Raw genomic sequence first — 26588 nt, 5'->3', positions numbered from 1 at the left:
AAGGCAAGGCATATATCTAAATCAGCTCCCCTGTCAAAATAACTATTCCATACTCCCCCAACCAGACAAATGACAAAAAGCTTCTAAGTAAAGGCTGAATCATGCAAGGTAAACAACAGCAAAGCAGCATCATTTGGATAAACAAGTAGCTGCAAAATTAATCATTTTTCACTTCAAGGCAGATGGACCCTGAAAGGTGATACTTGCCTCAAAGTCCTAACTGATCAATAGTCAAGGTAACAAAACCATCATCATCATCATCATCATCATCATCATCATCATCAACCCTTGGGTGAGAAAAGTTGCCGAGAAAAGTTTGGACAGGAGTCAGCATAAAGCACTGCTTCCCACTCCAGGAGACTCAGGAGGTACTGCCTGTCCTTACTCCCAGGCAGCCAAGGCAAAGGCCCATGGCCTAGGCTCAAGTTTGTTAACACGCCCACTGGTGGTGACTCTCCGAAAAAGTCTCGAGGTCACAAGCAGCAAAACTACAGGGGAAATTCACTGGAAGGACTCAGATTCAGTGGCAAGACACATCTAGCACCATGGTCCAGAGGCTTATCCAGTGGTGTGCCCACAGCTGCTGCCTCTCCCATTGCCCACTCTTTCATTACACAACCTACTTCAATCACTGTAACTAGAAATAAAATAGCCAGTCAGTTTGTATTATTGGAATCCAGAAGCCTGAATGACAAGCTTCACCATTACACAGTCATGATTTGGTTTTTGTTAAAATTAAATAATTTCTGTTAATTTGTTGTTCTGTGTTTTGACTTTAGTAACAAAATCATTACATTCAGTAGGAAATTAGAAATGAGCACAATGAAGAAAGTAACATCATTTATAACCCCACCACCTAGACTGAAATAACCACGACCATTCTGGAGCACACCCTTCTAAGCTTTCTTCCAAAATGAACATCTTGACAAGAGAACAAAGCACGAAGGCAGTAAGCAAACTTGAGGTCTACGTAGTCATTAAGCTGGGGCAGCCAGGTAAAGTTATCATCCAATACACTTCTAAGAATGAAGGGGCTTCATTCCACTTCTCCTAATAAGCAAGCCAAGAAAACACACAGAAATCACAGCCATCCTTGGCAAACCAGAGTGTACAACTGCCCTACATATCTGAACAGTCCAGCCTCCTGATTAGGAAATCCTACTTTAGAAATAGTCCCATTTATCAGAAGGTATAAATTATACATTCTTCCTATAAAGCACAATTTAATCAGTTGTTAAAAAGGGCAACAAAAAGATAAACCTTTCTATGTTATAAGCAACCTAAAATTTTTATGAAAAACTTCTCAAACAGAAGCTACAATTTAACATCAGAAAGCACAGACTATAGATAGCATTCCTTCCTTCCTATTAAGTCAGAAAAAAATTTCATTACAATTTATCTTTGCATAGGTCACTCAAATAGAGAGAACAAAGGACGTTTTTCCTAAATTATCAAGGTATCACTGAGGCAGTTACATCTAGTCCTTCTCAATCAAAATAATACATCTTTGTTTTCTCCTCCTGTAAGTGGGTCAGAGCCCTTACAAATACTGGAAGCAGGGAAACAGCCTGAACATCAAAATATATTGTTTCAAACGTACTCCTAGGAGCTGACAAGATGTTCTGGGATGAGAACAAAAAATGAAGCCATAATTAACAAAATCTGTTTAGATGGAGTCTGATTTAAAAATAATACTCCACAATATAAAGCAACAACAGAAACCCCACTAAAGTATTGAAAATCCAAGCCTAGAATCAAATACAGTGATACATGGTTGGTAAGAATAAGAAAGCCAATTCTCTGAGCTTAACATTGATCCTTTTAAACTAGGATCTTCACAGCAGTGTCAGATTTGGCTTCCTGCCTTTCTCAGTAACTACTTACCTACAGGCTATTTTCTTACTTCTTTTCTCAAAATACTCTATTTTGAAGATGAATCCTGCGGAAATTCCCTATCTCCACTGATCAAATTCTATTTACAGCAGAATAACCTCTGGATCAAATACACTGGGCACAATATAAAAGGTATTAATCTGTTTAGGTTGCTATAACATAATACCATAGAGTGACTTATAAACAACAGAAATTTATTTCTCACAGTTCTGGTGGCTGGAAGTCCAAGATCAATGTGATTCTGGTGAGGGCTGGTTTCCTAGCTCACCAGTGGGGCCTTCTAGCTGTGTCCTCATGGTGCAAGGGGCAAGGGGCAAGGGGCCTTTCTCAGTCCTCTTTATAAGGGTATTCATCCCACTCATGAGAGCTATGCATTGGTGATCTAATTGTCTCTCCCAAAAGCTCCACCTCCTAATACCATCACATTGGGGGTTAGGAATTCAATATATGAATTTTAGGGGAACATATTCAAACCATAGCATGGTCAAAAATAAAATTTATTTTTATCCTTTAATGGAGCAATGGTGAAATAATCGTTCTATGTGGAGGAAGTATGGAATGAACATACATTAAAACAATTCTTTAAACTGAGTCCTAAGAATGTAGAAAAGGTACAGAAATCACGTGATTTATTATGTTTTCTACATATAAACCCTTCCTGGACAGAAATTAGGGGGCAGTGGAGGAGGAGAAGAAAAAGGAAAAAAATGTTTTTAATTTTAAAGCCTAACCATAAATTGCAGTTTCAGAAAGTACAAGGAGAAGTGACACCAAACTTTGAACCTCACTAGACTCTAAAAATGGGAAAATTTACACATGATGAGAAAGAATTGCACTTCGAAATGGCAACTTTTACCATCAATTTTTTTCTGTTATGTTACATACTAAATATATTCAATTTATTACGGGCCTTCAATTTCCACAAATAAAATATTTGTCCAGTATATACTGAAATAACTATCTACCAAATATTTACCAAAGTGCTTAAGGTGATTAATTAAAGTAATCTTTGTCGGTACCATGCCAGTTCACAGTCTGCAATGCTTTATTGTTATTATTCTGACTTCGTTTGCCTGCTTTTTAAAGAATGTTCCAGTATCATTTTTACGAAATCGAAAGGAAGAGACTGAAAGCAAAAAGATGTAAGAACTCTTAAGTGAAAGCACAGAAATGGTGTCAGAAAGTAAAATAAATTAGCTTTAAAAGGGGCTGCATGGTAAGAAAAGGATGCAAACTTTTAAAATTTTGTTTCTAAGGAACTCTAATTTTGATGCCAAAATTAGATGGTGACATATTGAGGTATATAACAGGACTGTAAAGCTAAATTTAGATGTTCCTTCTTTAAAGCATCTGCCAGCTCCTAGACCACTTATTGAATAGGTATCTTGTGCTAAACAGTTATGTACATTATTTCAGTTAAAGCTCAAAATGTGTATGCATTATAGAGAAAATGGACTCTGGAGAAGGTTACCTATTTGCCCTAGGTAAACATTAGTGACCAAGTTGATATGAAAATCCTGCCTGACTCCAAAGCATGTGATCATTCCTCTAAATCAAGTTGTCCCTCATACCATCCACCCCTCTTCAGTATCTACTTTATATGCGCTGTCCCCTTAAATCCTCACAACTCTGTGTGAGGTGAGCATTATCATCTTCATTATAAAAATTAGGAAAACTAGCACAATGAGGTTAGGCAACTTGCCAGAATTTAGCTTCTGGTCCCTGGCTCCAAAGTCCATATATTCTTTCCAATATATTTTGCTGCTTTCAGCTCTAACAATCTACAAATCTATCATCACATGACCATCTCTTCCTTTACAGTAAACCATGATTCTGTGCAGGAAGATCGAGTCAGACATGATATTTCATTAACACTGCAACTCTCATCTTTCTCCCTTCACACACTCCACATCACCTCTCCCAGCAAAATCACCAGACATCTTCTCATGGATTGGTATTACTATCAGCTACTCCCCCTACCACCCCTATAGACGACCATAAATGCTGAAGAAAAGTAAGAGGAAATCTTCCCACCAAGAAAAGGTCATTGGGGCCACTTTTACAGTTTGTCATATTCTACCTGATAATCTTACTCCAACAAGCCCAAGGACCAGGTCAAATTCAATATATATTTAAAGTAAAAGTTTAAATATTCCCATTGTTATTTTGATCTTATGTCATTATCAGCTGGTTGACGGCAGGCAACATTTCTAAGTCTGTGACTTCACCTATAAAATGAGTATGATAGCAAATGACCCTTCAACCTTAGAGCTCAAAGTTAATCTAACCTACATCCCCTCTTCTTTCGCTTGCTTGTGAGAAAGAAGCTGAAAATTTGGCAGGGTGCAGTGACTCACACCAGTAATCCCAGCACTTTGGGAGGCTGAGGCAGGTGGAATGCTTGAGGTCAAGAGTTCGAGGCCAGCCTGGCCAACATGGTGAAACCCATCTCTACTAAAAACACAAAAGTTACCCGGAGGTGATGGTGCACGCCTGTATTCCCAGCTACTCAGGAGGCTGAGGCAGGAGAATCGCTTGAACTCGCGAGGCAGAGGTTGCAGTGAGCCAAGATCACCCCACTGCACTCCAGTCTGGCGAAAGGGCGAGGCTCCATCTCAAAAAAAAAAAAAAAGCAGCAGCTGGAAATGTACAGGCAAGAGCAGATAAAACTCGACAGTAAGTAAAGCAAGTGGTCATTATTAGGTTCTGCAATATACACAAGGACCTACTCAGAGGCAGGTGTGCACGCACACGTCTAATCTGAAACAAGCGACAAAAACAATCTAGAGTTTATTCTTGCCAACCTGAAATGAATCACCTGTTTTTACCTCATCTACATTCAAGAGAGGGCCCAGATTGATCCAAAAGAGCCACTGAACCATGCTCACCACTGAGTCTTGAGGCAAGCCAGCTCTCCAATCCTTAGAATGACCTCTGGCTTGACTGCAGCTATCAACTGAACATGAGGAATGGAAAGCTACAAAAGCCTAAAGCTTATCACAGAAGCAGCATTTCAAATATAAATCTACTTCTGTATTTTATTAATTCTGGTAGAAGGTAAGGCTCAAAAAGCCTGGATATCTTAACATTCTAATCTTTTTTTATTATTCTTCTTCCTTTTTAGAGACATGGTCTTGCTCTGTCACTCAGGCTGGGGTGCACTGGCACCATCCTAACTCACTGTAGACTCCAACTCCTGGGCTCAGGTGATCCTCTCACCTCAGCCTCCAGAGTAGCTGGGACTCCAGGCCCACTACCATGCCCACCTACTTTTCCTTTTTTTTTAATCTGGGTAGATATGGGGAATCCCTATGTTCCCCAGGCTGGTCTTAAAACTCCTGGCTTCAAGCAATCCTTCCCCATCAGCCTCCCAAAGTGCAGAGATTATTTCCATGTGAGCCAATGCACCCAGCCTACATTCTAATCTTAATTCTCTAAATCCAGATGATGATACTTCACAGTTGAGGAGCCTGGGATAGGATCAAAGGTGGCAAGATTAAAATTAAAATCCTAAAGTCATTTGTAATCCCAGCACTCTGGGAGGCCAATGCAGACAGATCACCTGAGGTCAGGAGTGCAAGACTAGCCTGGCCAACATGGTGAAACCCCGTCTCTACTAAAAATACACAAATTAGCTGGGCATGGTAGTGCATGCCTTGAACCCAGGAGGCAGAGGTTGTACTGAGCCAAGACTGCACCATTGCACTCCAGTCTGGGTGACAGAGAGAGACTCCATCTCAAAAAAAAAAAAAAAAAAAAAAAAATCACATGCCAAGCAATCTTAACGAATGGTAAATTTAGGTCTGCGAAGACAGTTGAGAATTATAATAGACTGAATTTGCAGCAAGACAAAAAAAAGTTTAATTTCAGTCACAAAGATGTTATTATCTCAAAACCATAACACAATAAGTACCTGCAGCTCAGCAGATTATCTAAATTTACATGTGAGAAATGGTACGAACAAAACTTACCAGTCCAATCCAGAGACCTCTGCCAAGAATTCTGGCTGCTGCCATCAATAAAACGGAAGAGAAACAGCCAAGGTAACTAAGCATAAGTCCCAACTCTGCCATTAATGAGATGAGTGTGCCTCCAAGGTTCAGAACTTGGGGGTACTTCAAACATTGAGTGGGAACTTCTAGAAGGAAAGAGCTGCCATAAAGAAGACCCGCGAGGGCTGAAGAGCTGGCAGGGGTAGTGGGCCCAAGTCCCAACCGCTGGTCAGGAGGCTTTTCCAGGCCAACCAAAACCACCACGGTAGTTGGAGACCCCACTGAGTCCATGAGAACACAGAGAAGTTGGGATAAAACAGCTATAAAAAGAAACATTTGCAAGGCTGTTCAGAAGGCAATAAAACAAGAAGATACTGTCCAATATTTCCTAATAAAAAATACAGGGCCGGGCGTGGTGGCTCACGCCTGTAATCCCAACACTTTGGGAGGCCGAGGCCGGTGGATCATCTGATGTCAGGAATTCAAGACCAGCCTGGCCAACATGGTGAAACCCTGTGTCTACCAGAAACACAAAAATTGGCTGCGCATGGTACCAGGCGCGCGCCTGTAATCCCAACTCCTCGGGAGGCTGAGGCAGAAAAACCGCTCGAAGCCAGGAGGCGGAGCTTGCAGTGAGCTAAGTTCGCGCCACCGCACTCCAGCCTGGGCGACAGAACGAGACTCCGTCTGGGGGAAAAAAAAAAAATCCCAGAGTTCCACAGGGCGCCAGTCCCAGCCCTTCCGCCAAGGCCACCGTTGGAGAACAGCAGCCCTGGCTCTGCGCTACCCTGTGGCCATGGGCCTCAATAAGGGCCAAAAGATGACCAGGAACGTAAGCAAGCCCAGGCACAGCCTCCGCCACGGGCGTCTGACCAAACACACCAAGTTTGTGCGGGGCATGATCCAGGAGTTATGTGGCTTCGCCCCGTACGAGCAGCACGCCAAGGAGCTACTGAAGGTCTCCAAGGACAAATGGGCCCTCAAGTTCATCAAGAAAAGGGTGGGGGCGCACATCCGCACCACGAGGAAGCGGGAGGAGCTGAGCAACGTCCTGGCTGCCATGAGGAAAGCCGCTGCCAAGAAAGACGGAGCCCCCTTCCCTGCCCTCTCCCTGAAATAAAGAACAGCTTGACAGGGAAAAAAAAATTAAATTAAATAAAAAAATATATATATATATATACACACATATATACACATACACACACACACCTTTTTTTCTTAGTATTTCCTAACCATTTGGGAAAGAAATAAAAATCTGTATTCAAATAAAATTTGTATCTACTCTGTAGACCAAAGAATGTGCTAGGCACCAGGAACCTGAACATGAGACAGTTAAAACTCCTTGTCTCTCGAGCTACTGGAGTAAAAACCACTGAGTCTCAGTACAGAGGTCTAGATGGTGCTCTAGGAGGCAGCAAGATCCTCTGCAGTGTGGTGGTAAGGGCAGCGTGCAGGGGACGTGGCATCTTCTCAGTGAGGTCCAGGCAGAGGGAAGTACACATTATGAAGATAAGAAGGGTAAAAGAGCCAGAAATGGCAGGATCAGTGAGGACTTTAGATAAAGAAGACCACCAGACTGTGAGCGACCTGTCTTAAGCTACATTAATGAGTCTCTTTTAGGAATATATTTCTGGGGATGATGCAAAGGGCGGAGGAACAGGAAGAGAGGCTACTGGCAGTCAGGAAAAAAACTGAACAACATTTGAGGAATGACGGAATGAAAGCAGTAAAGTGAGTTCTGACAGAAGCATTTGAAGAGAACTTCTGCAAAGAAACCGGTAGGATCTGGTGACCAACTAGATGTAGACTATGCTGGAAAATGAGGAGATAGAGTAACTCGGGCTTCTGCGTTTAGAAAACACTTTTTTCCCCCTCAAGAGACAAGGTCTCTCTGTTGCCCAGGCTAGAGTGCAGTGGTTATTCACAGGCACAATCTTAGTGCACTACGGCCTTGAACTCCTGGGCTCAAGTGATCCTCCCACCTCAGCTGCCAGAGTAGCCACAACTACAGGCACACATCATCGCACCCAGCTGGCGACACTTTTAAAAATTAAAAAGCAGAGTGACAAAATTTTAGAGACAGAAGGGTCATCCCCAGGTCACCGCGAGGCAGGATAAAGCCTGTGGGCCCCACTGTTGTAGACCCTGGCAATTAAGAAGTAGCATGAGTAGGAAGCCTGGCAGAGAGAAGATAATGGCTCCAGCAGCTGCTGCAAAAAGAAAAGCTGGAAGGTTACAAACATACATCGGCAAAAATTCTTACTATTTGTTAGGGTAAGATTAGGGAACTTAATTCTATTCTTACATAGACCTCATAAAATTTCTTGTTGCCTTCTACTTTCTTTCAAAGATATTTATGTTGTTCATTTAAACACATACACAGAAAGTTACACACAGGGTAATTTCTGTCACCGATCCTAGAGCCCTTAAGGACAGCCATAAACCAAAAGCAGTATTTATTCCCTCCCCCTCACCCTGCAACCACATTTTACAAGAAAGAAAACTGAATGAAGCACAGGCCATATGATCTTTCAGTACAATCAGGAAATTTTAGACAAGATAATGAGTTTGTTTTAGGGCCAGTTATATTTGAGATGTCAACAGACATTTGGGTAGTGATGTAAAGTAGACAGCTGGACATATACATCTGTGGCTCAGAATACAGAGCTACAGATATAAATGTGGTAGTCACCAGCCCACAAATGGTCTTAACACCATGGAAACAGATGCGATCATCTTCAGAGAGAATGCAGATGAGAAGAGCAACAGACCTACAACAGTGACACTGAGGAAGGGCCAACATTTAGAAAAAACCAACAAAGAAACTGAGAGGTACTGCTTTTGGTTCAACTTCTATCTACTTCTTCACTAATCAAAGACAGAAACCTTTTCTATTAAACCATATATATGTATTTTCAGTGCCAAATACCAAAGTATTGGAATACTGAAGACAATCAACTATAAATTTTAACAATTTCAGTAAGTTGCCAGCAGTTAGTGACAGCAATCTATCACTTTCCCTGAACTGTCAGAGAGAAAAGGATTCCACGTAAGTGACATATCCCAATAAAGGAAGCTTTTCCCTTTTTTGTGAACAGTTCATAGCTCAAATTCTTCCAAGAACCAGGCAGGTGAGTGTGAAGCACTAAGATTCAAACAGTAAATGTTGGGTCCGAGTTCTACTGGAGTGGGCCTGTGCCTCCTAAGGGCATTCAAATTCAGTCTTCTGTAGAGAATACCTGAGGATCCTGGTACTTGCGGTACCATGTGAACTAGAAATCCAAACCATGCTTCCATGGGCTTTTTAACAACTGCACAAGGCTGCATAATGACAAACTTTCTTATATTTATCATCTCCAAGGTCTATTCTCCAGCTATTAACCATTTTTCTCTATATACTAAGTCCTCATAAACTCTGTGTTGTAAAAGACACAATTTAAAAAATGATCGGTTCTGTGGCTTTGGGGAAGTTATCTCACAGCCTCAGTTTTTCGTCTGTAAAATAGACATGATTAATAATATTGTTATGAGGACTAACTGAAAGCGTGCTTAAAGAAGGCTGAGCACCCAGTGAAGGTGAGGTCATTAATGAAGGATGAGGAAGAGGGGAAGAGAAAGTGAGTAAATGATGATGTCCTTTAAGTACATCACTGATGATCAAAGTGCCAATAATGCCTACACAACTACAAGTAACACCGGAGCGTCATACATACCAAAAAACAAACACACACACACACACACATACACAGACGCACATAAGTTATACCTTTTCTTGGTTTCTAATTTAATTGTTCAAAGTTTTTAACTATTAACTGAACAAAATATGACAATTAAATGGTACCTAACAAAATGTGTCATTAAAAAGAAGAAGTTTAATTCTTGGTATTTTATTTGACTGTATTAACCACCTTTTTTAAAAAAAAACTTTATTTTTATAGAGATGGTATCTCACTATGTTGCTCAGGCTGGTTTTGAACTCCTGAGCTTAAGTGATCCTCTTGCCTTGTGACTCCCAAAGTACTGGGATTATAGGCATGAACCGTCATGCTTGGCCTTAAAATCTTTTTTTTTTTTTTTTTTTTGGGATTATAGGCATGAACCGTCATGCTTGGCCTTAAAATTTTTTTTTTTTTTTTTTTTTTTTCTTTGAGATGGAGTTTCACTCCTATTGCCCAGGCTAGAGTGCAATGGTGCGATCTCGGATCACTGCAACCTTCACCTCCCGGGTTCAAGCGAATCTCCTGCCTCAGCCTCCCAAGTAGCTGGGATTACAGGCATGCGCCACCACACCCGGGTAATTCTGTATTTTTAGTAAAGATGGGGTTTATCCATGTTGGTCAGGATGGTCTCGAACTCCCAACCTCAGGTGATCTACCCGCCTCAGCCTCCCAAATTGCTGGGATTACAGGCGTGAGCCACCGTGCCTAGTTGGCCTTAACAATCTTTTAAATCATCTCCTGAAAAGGTTGCTACTACTTAAAGGAAGCAAATTTTATAGTCCTAAAAAGTCAGAGTCACATTTATATTTAAACCCCAGCACCCTTGCCTAAGAAATCACACAGTTCTCTTCAGATAGAAAAGAACTGGGCTAGGCGTGGTGGCACAAGTACTTAATTCCAATACTTTAGGAGGCTGAGGAAACAAGACTGTTTAAGTTCAGGAGTCTGAGAGCAGACTGAGAAACACAACGAGATCCCATCCTTATGAAAAATTAAAAAAAAAAAAAAAAAAAGTCAGGCATGGTGGTGTGCACCTATAGTCTCAGCTACCTGGGAGGCTGACGTGGGAAAATCATTTGAGCTCCCGGGTTGAGGCTGCAGTGAGCTATGATCATACCACTATACTCCAGCCTGGTGACAGAGCAAGACCCCGCCTCTTAACAAAAAACAAACAAACAAACAAAAAAGATTTGAAACTGAATATTCAAAGGTTAAACCAAGCTGGTCTAGAAGAGGGTGGAAAATAACAAAACTGTCAATTCTGTCCACGTGTGCTAGTTACATTTGTTCTATTTGATGACCAAGGACATCACACCTCGTCTCTCAGCCTTCTTAAGGCATATAAATGGAAGTGACTGGAGAAAAGACATGAAGAGCACATCCTGGTCCACACATCTGCAGCTTGATGTGAGCCACCTTGCACATACAAACAATGGACATCTTTGTTGTTGTTCAGATATCATACTCTGAGGCTTAGGGGTTTGGAGCTGCAAAACATAGCTTTGAGAGCATCTCTAATATTAAATGGTATGTGACATTCTTAAGTCATAAACTTATTTTTTTAATCTACAAAGTGAGAATAAAGCCATCTACATTACTTATCAACAAGTATTTTTTAAAGAATTAAATAGTGAACAGGAAAATGCTCTGTAAAATGAAAGGCATTTAAGTTATTTCTTCCCTGGCTAGGACACAGCTAAAAGAACAGTACCAGTATAATTTAAAATAATCATTCTTGGTTTTCTTAAAGAACAGAAAAAAAAACTGGTCAAATTCCTTGGTACTAAGTTTCCAGACTCTAAATGCCTAAATTTCAAATGCTGGAAGTTATCAGTTTATAAGAATCCCATCTAGAATCTTAGTTGTATCAATTCACCATTTTGGGCATTAGTTTTTCTATCTAATGTATAAAACAAGGGTGTCAGATGACCCAGACTTCCATGTTCTTTTCTTGCTATCATGCTTTTTCATTCCATTAATCATCCTATATATGCATGGTCAAAAATCAAGCAATAATAGTTAAATGCTTTTGAATAGCAAATAAAAAATATTAAAACATTGCATCACTCATAAATGAACTTTTAACTTTCAAAACCTCAACTATACTAAAGTCAAAAAAAAAAGTAATTCTCAAATATGGTGATTCCTCCTAATAATCTATTCTTATGCATATGACCTAGAATGAGGATGACATATGATATGTAAATCTTTTTCTCATATGAATTCTTGTTGCCCATGTGCCTCTCAAAGCATGACCATTTCATTGAGCTAAGTGTTATTCTAGTGTTAAAACGTAGTGGCTACTTTGGCCAGGCACAGTGGCTCACGCCTGTAATACCAGCACTATGGGAGTCCGAAGCAGGTGGATCACCTAAGGACAGGAGTCGAGACCAGCCTGGCCAACATGGTGAAACCCTGACTCTACTAAAAATACAAAAAAAAATTAGCCAGACATAGTGGCGGGCACCTGTAATCCCAGTTACTCAGGAGGCTGAGGCAGGAGAATCACTTGAACCCAGGAGGCGGAAGTTGCAGTGAGCCCAGATGGTGCCATTGCACTCGAGCCTGGGCAACAAGGGCAAAACTCTGTCTAAAAAAAAAAAGAAAAAAAAGAAAAAAAAACCTATTTTGTACCACATACCCTTACATGCAAAGAATGCAAGAAAAAGAAAAAAAAAACCTGATGTGTTGCATCACTGGAGCAAAGTCAGCTGTGTTGGATTTACAGAGGTATGTTATCAGTCACTATAATTTCACATTTGGAGATATACAGGTTTTCCCTTACATGCATGCAAAATATTATGCCATTGACTCCTAATAGGAATTTTTAAGTTCGAAAACACAAAATGTACTAAATCCCACCAAGGAACTAAATGGAGCCCTGTTCTTAGAAAAAGTTAATTTCAGTAGATCTACTTTAAAAACATTTACATTGGAAGAATATTTTTTGGAAAATGCTTGATTTGCACTGATCTAAAAGCTCTTCTACAAATTCATCATGAATATCTCATTCAAAGAATCAGAAAACCTTTGGTGGTCCCCATAAAACCTGTAATTCCATTAAACAGGTAGATGAACCACTTTACTACTAAGATAAGCAGCTCCATTTTTTTCACCAGTTGTTCAATCTTTTCTAGCACCTCTGGGGAGGCAAGGGATAATAACTTTGTTTTTCTTCAGGAGCTAGAGGTACTGCCAAGCAGAACCTAAGCTGCCTCTAGGAACATGGCTGATATTAGGGCAGTAACAGCAACAGAAGGTACTCAGGGGTGCATGGCAGTGGAGGAATGACATGAGGATGAAATGGACACTGCAGAACTCATTACACCCAAACACATTTTCTTCACTTGTGTACATTGAAATAAATACTTGCATCTGTGTTGAAATGCAGTAACTATAACAGGACAACGCCACAGCAATAAATGCATCAATACACATTTTCCTTCAATAAAAAGACCCCCCAAAAAACTGACAGTCCTAAACTGAGGGAAAAGTCACACCTAGAAGACCTGGTATTTCTTGTATCATAGGCAGCCACGGGTTCCTCTAGAGAAGTCTTTCATTTATTCAAACACAGACTGTCACATTATAACTGATGAATACCCAGTAAGAAAGGAGGCAAACTTTTTATCTTTTCCTTTTTTTAGAGACAGGGTCTCGCTATGTTGCCCAGGCTGGTCTTGAACTCCTGGGGTCAAGCTACGCTCCTGCCTCGGCCTCCCAAAGTGCTGGGATTACTGGTGTGAGCCACTATACCCAGCCACAAGCATTTTTCGTGAAAAAGACAGGGCTGAACAACAACAAAAATTCTTTCCTCTAAACTTAATCCCACAAGACTTCCTTTTCAGTAAATGAATATAACAACACCTACCATCACTTAATTGTAAACTTTCCACAGCTCTGCATTAAACAGAGGCTTCTCCTACAGGCTAAAGACTGTCCTGGTCCCAGGAAAAAGATGTCCTTTTTGCATCCTGAGCCCAAAGAGTATTTTAATAATCATTAGTAATCACCACATGGGAGTGTGTCTGGTGAAGGGAACAAGAATTGAAATTTGAATCCAAATTTGGGTTGTTTTTTTTTTTTTCCTGAGACAGAGTCTTGCTCAGTCGCCCAGGCTGGAGTACAGTGGCGCAATCTCGGCTCACTGCAAGCTCTGCCTCCCGGGTTCATGCCATTCTCCTGCCTCAGCCTCCCGAGTAGCTGGGACCACAGGCACCCACCACCACGCCCGGCTAATTTTTTTCATATTTTTAGTAGAGACGGGGTTTCACCATGCTAGCTAGGATGGTCTCAATCTCCTGACCTCATGATCCACCCGCCTCGGCCTCTCAAAGTGCTGGGATTACAGGTGTAAGCCACCGCGTCCGGCCGGTTTTGTATTTTTTTTTAAGCTCTAGCTAGACTGAATGGCAAGAACAAACTGAGGTTAAATTCAGTGTCGTGGCTTGAGTGGGGAAGAGGGAGCTGAATACCATCATAAACTATAATTTATTGACCTTTATCTCTTTTATCAGACAACACAAAGTTGGAAATTCATCTATATGAATTTATCTCTCCCTTTAAAACTGAACATTTAAGAAACTACACTCCTTTTGCCTTAAGAAGACTGTTTTATGTTAGTAGAACATTAAAAAGAATATATAACATTTGGCAAGCAATATGACAGATAACTGAGTATTTTTCTCCTTAAAATGACAGAAAATTAAGCAGCTCCTTAAAAAAAAAATGCTCAAAATAACTTTATACAAGGACAAATAACTGAGTGGTTTCCTTTAAATTACTAATTTGAGTTATAGTAAAGGAAATAAACTTTTACCTGTAAAATATAATACTGTCAGGATAGAAAGTGTAAAAGAATTTTTAAAAGAAAACAAAAACAAAAACAAAAACAAAAACGGAATAGGCTGGAGCTTAGGAAACAACGGGCAAAAGGAAACAATATTCATTTAGGAACTAAAGAACAATAAAGAAAATAATATTCATTTCTAAATTTAAAAAGAAAGGTTAAAGTAACAGTTCACTGGCATTCTCATCGAAAAGAAAAAGTTGAGTGGTTTTTGAATTTTAAAATTAGGTAAAATTAAAAATTGAATCCTTCAATCATATTAGCCACATTTCAAATGCTCATAGGTTTTACTGATATTATACAATCTTCCATCAGTGGAAGACAGATTGCCCAGAAATTCCACTTAGGCAGCACTGGCCTAAAGTATTTTAAACAATTTATAGAAATGATACTTTATATATCCATTGAGTAAGAATTTCTGCAACAAAATGATTAGTGAAACATTCAAATTATCACCATTTTTTTTTTCTGAGACAGAGTCTCCCTCTGTCGCCCAGGCTGGAGTGCAGAGGTGTGATCTCAGCTCACTGCAACCTCCCGTCTCCCGGGTTCAAGCAATTCTCATGCCTCAGCCTCCGGAGTAGCTGGGACTACAAGCATGCGCCACCACGTCCAGCTAATTTTTGCATTTTTAGTAGAGACAAGGTTTCCTCATGTTGGCCAGGCTGGTCTCAAACTCCTGACCTCAGGTGATCCGCCCGCCTCAGCCTCCCAAAGTGCTGGGATTACAGGCGTGAGCCACAGTGCCTGACCCAAGTTAGTATCTTTACATTAGGATTTCTTTAATCATAATTAACTGCATAAAACATAGAAACAAAAAATATATAAGATTTAACAGGTCACCTGCCTTTAGAAAGAAGCACCTCTAACTATGGTAATCCATTTCGATGTTTAATACCCCCAGTGTCAAGGAATTCATCCACCCTCAGTCACTCATTGTAAATGCTGCCATAATATTCCCACCCATTTCCAGAACAGATAAATAATATCTTGCTGCAAAGTCTACAGCATATCTTACAGCCTTTCATTCTAGGGGGAAAAATCTATTTCTTTAGACTTTCTTTAAATCACCTTACTTTATGCCCACAGTAAAATGTGCATGTATTATCTACAAACATCCTTGCTAAAACTTTTCAATGGCTCTTGGTAATCGTCGGCATAAAATTCAAAGACCTTTCTTTGCCACCTGGTCACTATATACCCCTCTCATCTATTTTCCCATCCTCCCCTCCGTCTCTTTCCCCGCTTATGCAAGTATTTAGAGTTTCACGATGGTGACACTATGTTTCATTTCACTCTGATTTCTCAGATGCTGTTTCCTGGAATACCATTTAGACTAGATCCAAGCCATCCTGAGACAATACATAGAGCAAATCCCTGTCCCCCACAAAAGTAATTCAAATTCCAGAAAGAAAAATGAAAAGGTCTTGACCAAAAAGGTGACTAAATTTTAGAACTGTCTTAGAAGGGGAACAAAATTAAGTAGTAATTTTATTGCAGTGCAACAAAATTAAGTCATTGAAAATATATTGAGCCACCAACCACAAGGCCATGGTTGAAAAAGGTTAGAGAATCTTAATTCCCATACATTTAAAAAAAAAACAAAAAAAAAAAACAAGAAAGCCAACCAGCCAGCCATCTGTGTTGAATGTTTTGTCATCTGTTTAGAGTCAGAGGCTTGAATCACATAGCTTCTTGAAATTCTTACAATATTTAGATTTGTTAGCATAAATAGAATATCCAAATTTTTTTCTGACTACGTCACTTAACTGCTAACATCTTATCAATGGCACATTAGGTACACTTTAGGTGTTTCATAAATGCTTGACTGAATATAAGAATCTACTGACGAATCTTTTACCTTCTTACAGCTGATTATACTGATCTCACTTTCACTTACCCACACCCAATGAACACAGCAAGTACCACAATAATACTTAACATTTACTAGAGAAAGGACCTAAAGAGCAGAGACTGGTAAGTCAACACTGTCTAGAATATTATTCAATGTCATCTATACAACATTCACAAAGAGGCTATTTTGAGAATTTCAAATGAGGGTGTAAGTTTTAAGGTTTTCTTATACACTGCCAACGACAACGTAATTAAAGATGTACCTTTCCGAAAAGCAATTCAACACTCCTTTATCAGGAGCCTTACAAATTGGCTTCACAAGTGATTCCATTTCTAAGACTCCATCAATAAAATTATGTACATCCATCAATATCATGAACTCAGTTCTATGCAGCCTTTATAAATGATATTATAGATGTTATTTAATAACATAAGAAAATTTGCATATGTTAAGTATAAAATGCCAGTTTTAAAATCATTTCTCAGTATGATACTAGATTGTACGGTTGGTGATGATGTTATCGTTAAAGTACACCTGCTTGGGTTTTTTTTGTTGTTGTTATTGTTGTTGTTTTGAGAGAGACTCTCGCCCTGTCGCCCAGGTTGGAGTGCAGTGGCGTGATCTTGGCTTGCTGTAGCCTCTTCCTCCTGGGTTCAAACAATTCTCCTGCCTCAACCTCCTGAGGAGCTGGGATTACAGGTGTGCACCACCATGCCCAGCTAATTTTGCATTTTTAGTAGAGATGGGGTTTCACCATGTTGGCCAGGCTGGTCATGAACTCCTAACCTCAGGTGATCCACCCGCCTCAGCCTCCCAAAGTGCTGGGATTACAGGCATGAGCCACTGCACCTGGCCCATCTGCTTGTTTTTTATAGATCTTAGACTAAAACAAAAAATTGGCCAGAAAAAAATTAATCATGGTGACTGGACTGTAATGATTAACAACTCAGTGTCTAATTATCATTTTATCTGAAATTTCTAAAATAAATAAGCATTTAAAATATGTAGGAAAAAAGTTATGCTAAAATGATAATTAAGTTAGAGGAAAAGATTTGGTTCTACTGGGGAAACCAGTATTGTTTCTCCTTACAGATAAAAAAAGAGGAATGTTAATTATTTTCTTAGTATGGCCATCAAGAAGCTTAAAGCCAATTTTGTTAGTCACCTTTACTAGTTGCACAGCAAATACCCGTATCTGGGTGTGCATCTGGCTATCCTCCATCAAAACCTTCTACTGTGACCTGCATTTTCTCTGACCCCTTTTTTTCTACTGCATTATAGGTAGTTATCAAACTAGTCTCAATATCTTTCCTGGGGGAAGGGTAGGTGAAGCGAGGAAAAGACAGATGGAAAAGAAGGAAAAGGGAAAGGTGGGGAAAAATGAGGTGGCAGTTTTGAAAACAGAACATTTTCCTACCTCCATCATTTTCAGATTATTTATAAAGTTTAAGTTACAACATAGTGGGTACATACATATTTACAGAACAAATGAATGATATCCAAGTTGAGAAACGCACATCTAGGCCAGGCACAGTGACTCATGCCTATAATCCCAGCACTTTGGGAGGCAGAGGCGGGCAGATCACCTGAGGTCAGGAGTTCAAGACCAGCCTGGCCAACATGGTGAAACCCTGTCTCTACCAAAAATACAAAAATTAGCTGGACATGCTGGCGGGCGCCTATAATCCCAGCTACTCAGGAGGCTGAGGCAGGAGACTTGCTTGAACCTGGGAGGCAGAGGTTGCGGTGAGTCGAGACTGCACCACTGCACTCCAGCCTGGGCGACAGCGTGAGTCCGCCTCAAATTTAAAGAGAGAGAAAGAGAGAGAGAGAGAGAGAGAGAGAGAGAGAGAGAGAGAGAGAGAGAGAGAGAGAGAGCAAGAGCGCAAGAGCGCAAGAGAAATGCACACCTGTCCGGGCTCTTCCTATTCCATATAGTTAATACCTTATTGACTTTTGTCATTTTTTTTAGTATGGCTATTAGAGCAGTGGTCAGCAGTATTTGGCATGCCTGAAATCTCAGAAAAATCCAGAGACACACCTGTGAGCATCAAAGATAATTTTACTTCCACTATTTCAATCTACAGTTTATGCTTACTACTCACAGGATTTAAAAATCCCTTACAATAAGTCTGCACAAGTCTGTGGCTCACAAACTGAGAATCAATGTGCTACAGCACAGAAGAAAAACATTTACCATAGACTGAATCTGAAGAGTAGATATTCTTATTTTTAAGGCTGTTTTGAGTTTCTGTTTTGTTTCTAACTTGCATCATTATGTATATATGTACGTGCGTATGTATATATTTTTAGAGACAGGGTCTCACTCTGTCACCCAGGCTGGAGTGCAATGGTACAATCACAGCTCACTGTAACCTCAAACTCCCAGGCTCAAGTGATCCTCTCACCGCAGCCTCCTGAATTGCTGGGACTACAGGTACACATCACCATGCCCAGCTTATTTTTAAATTTACTTGTAGAGATGGGGGTCTTGGTATGTTGCTTGGACTGGTTTTGAACTCCTGGCCTCAAGCAATCCTCCCACTCTGGCCTCCCTGGGATTACAGGAATGAGCCACTGTGCTCAGCCACACAAGCATTTAAAATGAAGAGATCTGACATAAAAATCCAAATGTTCAACTTGTACTAAAAAAATCACAAGAGTCAGCAAAATCTGCCCTGTATTTATACATGGCTGCAATCAGCAAGAGAGCCGATCGGCACCCACCTCTAGATGGTGTCATCGTCTCTAGTTTCTGTGCTCCCCACCTGGCTGCAGCCATTCATTGGACATACTCTTGGTAAGCAACTGTGTTTGTAACCTCTTTACCACACCTCTGATCTTTTAAAATAAGTTTCCCAGAAATGCAATTATTAATTATGTGAAATTCTTTCTAAGGAGTGCCAAAGGCTACTCACTGTAGTGTTGTCCATGAGAGTGCTTAGCACTGCATATCCAAGAAACAAGTTATTCCAGGGGCCAGTCACCTGTGAATGTGTCTTCCATGCAAGGTATGTACACTGATATTCTGTACAAATCCTACATTTCTGTGCTGCCTTTGTGGCTCCCTGATTTCCAAATCACTAAGTGGCTAGTGCATAGTAGCTGCTGAAAAAATGTTGGGTGGATGGATAACAAATATAATCTACTAAAATTAGTCTTAATTTCTTCCAGCCCCAGTACATAAAAGATTGTTACAAAAGGAATCTGCACTATCACTGTTGAAAGTAGAGTTTTTATTGTTGCTATTGTTATTATAATAGCTGCTCGCATTTGTTCAGAACCTCCCTGATAAATTCATCATAATCTACATTGGTGGAGGAGAAGAGGATCCCAAAGAGAAGAGGAAGTGCCACTGCTGCCATGCAAAATGATCTTAGTGGATACTTGAAACCTGGTATTGAATTACACTGAATCAAATACTGAGGAAGTTATTCCTTTTCCAGGGTTCTTTCAAACTATCTGGGTGTATAAGAGAACAAGTCTCACTTTGGTGCTAACACATTATTTATGTCCCTTTATGACACTTGCCAACTGAACTTCCCTTGTAAACACAGAGAGTATATGGCTCAGACTTGGAGCCTTTATCAGACAACAGAATCTAGATAGCACTTAATAGTAATTTCTTTTTAAGGCAAACGATACAGGTTCTCTATTTCTGGTAGCGATATAAAGATTCCTTTTTAAAGAAAATTAAGCTTCAAAAAGCATTAAAAGGTTTTACATTTAAGAAATTTAAAAATAAAAAAGCATGGCCGGGTGCAGTGGCTCACACCTGTAATCCCAGCACTTTGGGAGGCCGAGGCAGGCAGATCACGAGGTCAAGATATCGAGACCATCCTAACACAGTAAAACCCCATCTCTACTAAAAATACAAAAAATTAGCCAAGCATGCTGGCACACGCCTGTAGTCCCAGCTACTTGGGAAGGGGAGGCAGGAGAATCGCTTGAACCCAGGAGACAGAAGTTGCAGTGAGCCGAGATGGTGTCACTGCACTCCAGCCTGGGTGACAGAGCAAGACTCCGTCTCAAAAAAAAAAAGCATGACATAAGGCCAGGTGCAAGGGCTCACAGCTGTAATCCCAGCACTTTGGCAGGGGAGGCTGGCGGATAACGAAGTCGAAGTTCTACACCAGCCTGACCAATATGATGAAACCCCATCTCTATTAAAAATACAAAAATTAGCTGGGCATGGTGGCATGCACCTGTAATCTCAGCTACTCGGGAGGCTGAGACAGGAGAATCGCTTGAACTCGGGAGGCAGAGGTTGCAGTGAGCCGAGATCATGCCATTGCACTCCAGCCAGGGCAACAAGAGCGAAACTCTGTCTCACAAAAAAAAAAAAAAAAAAAAGTACAGTGTGGAGTGCAAATGTGACCCCCAAAAAACCAAGATGATACACAAAATACTAATATCTGGGCTGTAAATGACCATGCTTTTATGTTTATCAGGCCAACACCATCCTGATACCAAAGCCTGGTAGAGACACAATTTTAAAAAGCAAATTTTAGGCCAATATCCATGATGAACACCTATGTGAAAACCCTCAATAAAATACTGGCAAACCGAATCCAGCAGCACATTAAAAGCTTATCCACTGCAATCAAGTCCACTTCATCCCTGGGATGCAAGGCTGGTTCAACATATGCAAATCAACAAACGTAACCCATCACATAAAAACAGAACCAACAACAAAAACCACATGGTTATCTCAATAGATACAGAAAAGGCCTTCAACAAAATTCAACAGTCCTTCATGCGAAAAACGCTCAATAAACTAGGTATTGATGGAACGTATCTCAAAATAATGAGACCTATTTATGACAAACCAACAGCCAATATCATACTGAATGGGCAAAAACTGGAAGCGTTCCCTTTGAAAACCAGCACAAGACAAGGATGCCCTCTCTCCCCACTCTTATTCAACATAATGTGGGAAGTTCTGGCCAGGGCAATCGGGCAAGAGAAAGAAATAAAGGGTATTCAATTAGGAAAAGAGGAAGTCAAATTGTCACTGTTTGCAGTTGACATGATTATATATTTTAAAAACCCCATTGTCTCACCCCAAAATCTCCTTAAGATGATAAGCAACTTCAGCAAAGTCTCAGGATACAAAATCAACGTGCAAAAACCACAAGCATTCCTATATACCAAAAACAGACAAACGGAGAGCCAAATCATGAGTGAACTCCCATTCACAGTTACTACAAAGAGAATAAAATACGTAGGAATTCAACTTACAAGGGATGTGAAGGACCTCTTCAAGGAGAACTACAAACCACTGCTCAATGAAATAAAAGAGGACACCAACAAATAGAAGAACATTCCATGCTCATGCATAGGAAGAGTCAATATCGTGAAAATAGCCAAATGGCCCAAGGTGATTTATAGATTCAATGCCATCCCCATCAAGCTAACAATGACTTTCTTCACAGAATTGGAAAAAACTACTTTAAAGTTCATATGGAACCAAAAAAGAGCCCACGTAGCCACGACAATCCTAAGCAAAAAGAACAACGCTGGAGGCATCACGTTACCTGACTTCAAACTATACCACAAGGCTATGGTAACCAAAACAGCAAGGTACTGGTACCAAAACTGCTATCTAGACCAATGGAACAGATCAGAGGCCTCAGAAATAACACCACACATCTACAACCATCTGATCTTTGACAAACCTGACAAAAACAAGCAACGGAGAAAGGATTCCCTATTTAATAAATGGTGCTGGGAAAACTGGCTAGCCATATGTAGAAAGCTGAAACTGGATCCCTTCCTTAGACCATATACAAAAATTAACTCAAGATGGATTAAAGACTTAAATGTAGGACCTAACACCATAAAAACCCTAGAAGAAAACCTAGGCAATACCATTCAGGACACAGGCATGGGCAAAGACTTCATAACTAAAACACCAAAAGCAATGGCAACAAAATCCAAAATAGGCAAACGGGATCTAATTAAACTGAAGAGCTTCTGCAGAACAAAAGAAACTATCATAAGAGTGAAAAGGCAACCTATAGAATGGGAGAAAACTTTTGCAATCTACCCATCTGACAAAGGGCCAATATCCAGAATCTACAAAGAATTTAAACAAATTTACAAGAAAAAATCAAATAATCCCATCAAAAAGTAGGCAAAGGATATGAATGGACACTTCTCAAAGAAGACATTTATGCAGCCAACATACATATGAAAAAATGTTCAGCATCATCGGTCATCAGAGAAATACAAATCAAAACCACAATGAGATACCATCTCACACCAGTTAGAATGGTGATCATTAAAAAGTCGGGAAACAACAGGTGCTGGAGAGGATGTGGAGAAACAGGAACGCTTTTACACTGTTGGTGGGAGTGTAAATTATTTCAACCATTGCGGAAGACAGTGTGGCGATTTCTCAAGGATCTAGAACTAGAAATACCATTTGACCCAGTGATCCCATTACTGGGTGTATACCCAAAGGATCATAAATCATGCTACACTAAAGACACAGGCACAGGTATGTTTATTGCAGCACTATTTATTTACAATAGCAAAGACTTGGAACCAACCCAAATGTCCATCAATGATGGACTAAATTAAGGAAATGTGGTACATATACACCATGGAATACTATGCAGCCATAAAAAAGGATGAGTTCATGTCCTTTGCAGGGATGTGGATGAAGCTAGAAACCATCATTCTCAGCAAACTATCACAAGGATAGAAAACCAAATACCACATGTTCTCACTCATAGGTGGGAGTTTAATAACGAGAACACAAAGACACAGGGCGGGGAACATCACATACTGGGGCCTGTTAGGGGATGGGAGGCTGGGGGAGGGATAGCATTAGGAGAAATACCTAATGTAAATGACGAGTTGATGGGTGCAGCAAACCAATATGGCACATGTATACCTATGTAACACACCTGCACGTTGTGCACATGTACCCTAGAAATTTAAAAAAAAAAAAAAAAAAAACAGTGTGGAGTGCAAATGTGACCAAAAAACACCAAGGTGATACACAAAATACTAATATTGGGGATGTAAATGACTATGCTTTGATGTTGCCATTTTGGCACAGAGATGGTGTGTCCAAATTTAATTTCCATTGTATATTAAATGAAAAATAAATGTAACAATAAGCTGTGCACTTTTATGGTAATAGAAAAACCTAAGACCTGTAACCTTGACAGTTTGTAAGTTAACAAAATTAGCTTATGATTATGATTATTAATCTATGCCAATACCACAGAGATGACTCCCCATACCAATAAAGTCTTCCTATAAAGCTCATAATTTGTAAACTGCAAATGAACATTATTTGTTTTGTTGACATTTTGTGATGAAAGCACTTCCATATATAAGATCATAAGGTGGGGTTAACAGTGAGTAAGCCAGTAAGTAGACCAAATGTCACTGATACTCCCCACTGTCAAACAGCAGCTGTGACAAATGCTACAAAGGAGAAGTACATGGTCCTGTAATTTGATACAGGCAGAGCTTCCTTGAGATAGGAGGGATGGGAACAGCAAAACAGCCAGGACATGACCAAAGGAAGAGATATATGAGACAAGGCTGGAGAGGGAGACGAGGACAGAGAAAAGAGGTACTCACTGACCGAGGTAGTTTTTTTTCTGAACTCCCAAGCACAAGGGGAAGACAGTTGAAAGGTTTTAAACGTGGAATGACCTACCTGATCAGATTTGTGTTCTGAAAGGTTTGCTCTGGCTGTAATGTAAGCAACCCTCCAAAGAAGCATCAGTAAACAGAATCAAAACTGATTACAAAATAATGTAGAAACTACTACATCTAGACCAAATAAATAATGGCCAACAGAAAACCAGATCAGAACACTGTCCAGTCTCTTACTGGAAACTAACACTACACTTTTATTTAGGTATATGATACATACGTTTTAGAGACTAGGAACAGCTTAAAACTTATCAAAATGTCATCATTTCTTGGTCAGACCTAAGGTGGCCTACCTACCTCAAGGGCTTGAAGTAAAGAGGACTGGAGCTCGAGGAAGTGGCTCCAAGGGAGATGGCTAAGCATCAAAAACTGCAGCTCTGATTTACATTCCCCAGCTCCCAAACCAAGCATCTTCTTTATGTATTTTACATGATAACTTCCTATTAAGGTTTGATGAAAGAAAGGTTTTGCTACTGAAACCAAGTCTGAAAACTAATGTTAATACCCACGGCCTCCAGAATCCAGTTACAAGACTATCATCAGTCCGTGGGAAAGCAGTGTCTCCAACACCACCACCCTAGGGTCGCTTACTGCTATATACTTCTAATTCTGTTCCCCCTCATGAGCGCTGATGTTCCAAAATAGTCCAGTTTCTGCTTCTAATCCTCCTCAAAATGGTGAAAACTCTGGCTAACACTGGTAGAGCCACCAGAATGCTAACAAGGAAAAAGGAAGGGAGAAAAGGAGAGAAAGGAAGCAAAGGAAAAAAATATATACAATACCAAATTGAAAAGAACCCGGAGCATACACAGTTGGTAGAAGTAGAGAGTGGTACCTTCACTTTGGAAAACTGACAATATCCACTAAAACTTAGCAACTGCACTTCTAGGATTATATTAAACAAATGCATGCAAGCTTCACTAACCAAAAGGCATGTATAGAAATGCTCACAGCAGGCTGGGCAAGGTGGCTCACACCTGTAATCCTAGCACTTTGGGAGGCTGAGGTGGGTGGATCACCTGAGGTCAGGAGTTCGAGACCAGCCTGGCTAACATGGCAAAACCCTGTCTCTACTAAAAATACAAAAATTAGCCAGGCGTGGTGGTGCAGGCCTGTAATCCCAGCTACTCTGGAGGCTGAGGCAGGAAAATTGCTTGAACCCGAGAGGCGGAGGTTGCAGTGAGCTGAGATCGCTCCGCTTCACTCCCGCCTGGGCAAAAGGGCGAAACTCCATTTCAAAAAGAAAAAGAAATGCTCATAGCAGCACTATCCCTAATAACCACAAACTGTAAGCCTCCCAAATGCTCATTAACAGAATGAATGAACTGAGGTATATTCATGAATACTGCACAGACATGAGACTGAATCAATTACAACTACACACAACAACATGGATGAACCTCACATCGGTAACACCGGAAGAAAACAGACCAAAAGCATATCCAGAGGGTTTCCATTTATATAATGTTCAAAAACAGACACAACTGAATTGCCATATGCAAAAAACCGAATCTCAGTATTTACCTTAATACTAAAACCCCATATGAATCACAGACTTAAATGTTAAGATCCTATCACTCCTAAAAGTCAATCTAGCAGAAAATATTAGTGAATCCAGGCTTGGCAAAGATTTCTTAGGCACAACATACACACACACACACACACACACACACACACACACACACACACAAAACCTGAAAAAAAGAAGTTTCAATAAATTGTTTTTCATAAAGATCTACGATCTGTGTACTATCCCATATATGTATCTTCAATAAAAATACTAATAAAAATTAAAGAATTCAGCGATGAGAAGACAACACAATCAACCACTATGTCATCTCATTCGGGAACAAGTACATCTCTACAAGGAGAGAAAGAAAGCCAACAGTGGCAGAGCAGGGATTGGAAAAGGGAAAAATAGTTACCAACAAATGTTTGTCCTAGTCTTTGCATTGCAACGGGAGGAGGAGGGGGAAACAATGAAGAAAGACCCTTTGGTTCTCCTCCTATAACTGCTCTTAGTCCACCACACATCATAAAAGAAAATATATCAACTTAAGAGCAAATCAAAGATATCTTGGTCCAGGATCCTTTTTACTTCTTTCTCTCTTCCTCTGGTACCTTCCTCACTTTTGAATGTTCTCCCTTCCTTTCTCCTTATTTTTTTCAGGTATATCTTTTTGCTCTCTGCATCCACACATCACTATATATCATTTTCACCTTTGCATAAGAGGCACCAAAATAAGAAGAGAACAATTAAAATACATACACAAAAACAGCCTGGGTTCTTTATGGATTTGAAATGCCCTTATATTGGAGAAGAGACAACACACAATCTCTATCAATTCTCACCAATCCTTTTTATTCAGCATTGGTAGAGTATAGGCCACAGCATAAATATTACTCTAACACTCTCTCCCTCTCCGTTTCTCTCCTCTCCTGTACAAGACAGCTACAATTTGTGAATTCAGTATTTGCTAGCTAACTGGAATGTTAAGGATCTAGGCTAGGAGTTCTTATCTACTGAGCTACAAGTATAAAGACTTCCCTTTAAACACTAAAATACATCAAAAACCCACAAACATGCCAAAAAAAATTAT

The 26588-nt window shown here is 40.1% G+C and overlaps 1 protein-coding gene and 1 pseudogene across 16 annotated transcripts in view; one reads left to right on the top strand and one right to left on the bottom strand.

Annotated features, from left to right (window-relative positions):
• SRPK2 (SRSF protein kinase 2) overlaps positions 1 to 26588 on the bottom strand; it is a 299124-nt gene that overhangs the window by 131233 nt on the left and 141303 nt on the right. The window lies entirely within an intron of this gene.
• Positions 5845 to 7005, top strand: LOC108584780 (annotated as a pseudogene).

Source organism: Papio anubis, chromosome 4 (genome assembly GCF_008728515.1).
Source record: "Papio anubis isolate 15944 chromosome 4, Panubis1.0, whole genome shotgun sequence".
NCBI lineage: Eukaryota > Metazoa > Chordata > Mammalia > Primates > Cercopithecidae > Papio > Papio anubis.
Note: the sequence above shows the minus strand (reverse complement) of the source record. Positions and strands in the feature narration are given on the sequence as shown.